The sequence below is a fragment of the Eschscholzia californica genome, unplaced genomic scaffold (assembly GCF_041429995.1).
Source record: "Eschscholzia californica isolate CP2 unplaced genomic scaffold, dmEscCali1.0.p SCAF_4, whole genome shotgun sequence".
NCBI lineage: Eukaryota > Viridiplantae > Streptophyta > Magnoliopsida > Ranunculales > Papaveraceae > Eschscholzia > Eschscholzia californica.
This window is the reverse complement of record NW_028238461.1, coordinates 35,342,262-35,344,277: the sequence shown is the minus strand read 5'-3', so window position 1 is coordinate 35,344,277 and position 2,016 is coordinate 35,342,262.

The window sequence follows — 2,016 nt, the reverse complement described above, 5'->3', positions numbered from 1 at the left end:
TCTTGTCACATAGGTCATCTCGGACAGGAAGTCTGAGATGCCTCGAGACGTGCTAGACGCATCCTAACACTAATCGGACCAGGGACATCACGTTCCAAACGTATTGTGTCCCTCGGGCAGACGCGTCCTAGCCCTAGGCTGGACGCGTTCTAGACGCGTCTGACTTAGGTTCGGACATGAGCCATCTCGGACGTGAAGTCCGAGATGCTCGGGATGCTCCAGACGCGTCTGGACAGTCGGTCCATGTCTCGGTCCATGACCGTCTCGGACTCCAGCAAGGTTCGGGCCAGGATAAGCTCCTGGTCTGACCTTTCCGCGTCTTGAGACATATCCCAAGATGCGCGGGACCGTCCAGACACGTCCTTGCCGGTTGGACCGGGCAATTTCCAAAAAAATTTGGAAACTGCTGTTTCACCTTCTTCTTTCATGTTTTCTAGGGTTCCAAAACTGTTGTTTTGTGATGATTTTCATAAAAAAGAACTCCTTTTATTAAAGACTTATTCAAAGATCCATAAGCCATTAAACTTGTTTTCTAAAATTATTCTCATAAAACTTAAAGTCTAATGTTTATATGCATTGAAATAGCTTTAAAAAAACTTATTTGTTTACGCCTAAATCACATTCAAACTAACCAAATATGTGTCCCAGTATCTACCTCAAACTCATCTACAAGTCCGAATCTAATTCGACTAACCAAAACTAGGTACATACAAGAGGCTCGTGATGCCGCTGTAGGGTTTTGTACGTCTTTAAGACTACCTAATGTTGTCAGCGGAATCTCAAACGTCTATATGTTTAATACTAGGTTTTCAGGATCGCATGCATGAACTAGTAGTGGGTTAATAACAGAAAGAAAAATACCTTATTCGCTTTCCTCGAATTTGATTCTGTCGCCTTTTCGGATGATCAAGAGCTTCAAAGTAGTAGATCCTCTACTTGAGACACCGAGTAGGTTGACTTGAACTCCCTCCCTTTTAAGTCAGATAGGACCTTGATGAAGGTTGAGACAAAGGACTCTTTCTTCTTGACTAGTTAGAAAGAACTAGGAGTTTTTTTCTCTAAAATCTTCTCTCTTTAAGATGTAAGAGAGAGTTGATTTTATCTTGAGAAAATTCCACATCTTTTTGTTTGTCTAATGACCCTTATATAGAGAAACCCTAATTAGAATCCCAATCCAATTAAGTTTCAATAAGAGTCTCAGAAAAGATAAACACCAGAGTCTCATCTGATTAAGAAACCATTCCCATTAGGGTTTCCCCTAATTGTGGGGTCGGCCAAAGTAGCCTATTAATAGGCTGCGCGGGCTGGCTCAGATTCGTCAAATATGCATTACTGTAAACTCATATCATCTACGACGTAAGACGTAAGTAAGTAAATGCACGGAAAAATTTAAACCAGGCACATTAAAAATCCTTGTGTGGCCCTTAACCTAAGTGATATTGCCTTCTTTAGGATTCTTCTCGATTCACCTAGATCTCCATCCACGCACTCTAATGAATTCTCTCACTCAAACTAGGATCTCATCCTTCAGCTCTTCAAATGGACACTTGACCCTAACCTCTAATTACAAGACTCAAACATGCACAGATCGTATGCACTTAAAAATTAAAACTATAATGTGGCACCCATCCGTGCTCGAACAAGAAGAAATTACAAAAACCACACATCCGTTCTCGAAATGAATAGGAAAAACTTCTAGCCATACTACTTCCGCATTCACATACATCCATACATAACCACATAATATGATATTCATTATACCAAAGTAATTAACACCTAGAATCGTGGTCCTCTACATTACCTGGATTTGTCAACTGGTAGTTTTTCGAGAAATGCTTTTCACAACTCTTATGTCAAACAGTTCCCAGGATTATTTTCGTCAAAATTTGACAAAAGACGTTTTTGGTTTTATTTGTTATGCTTCCAAAAATCAATTAATGAAAAATCCAATTAGTGACTTTGATGGTCTAAAGCCAAATTTCGGAAAAAAATTTGGAGAGAAGCGGAAGAACTCAC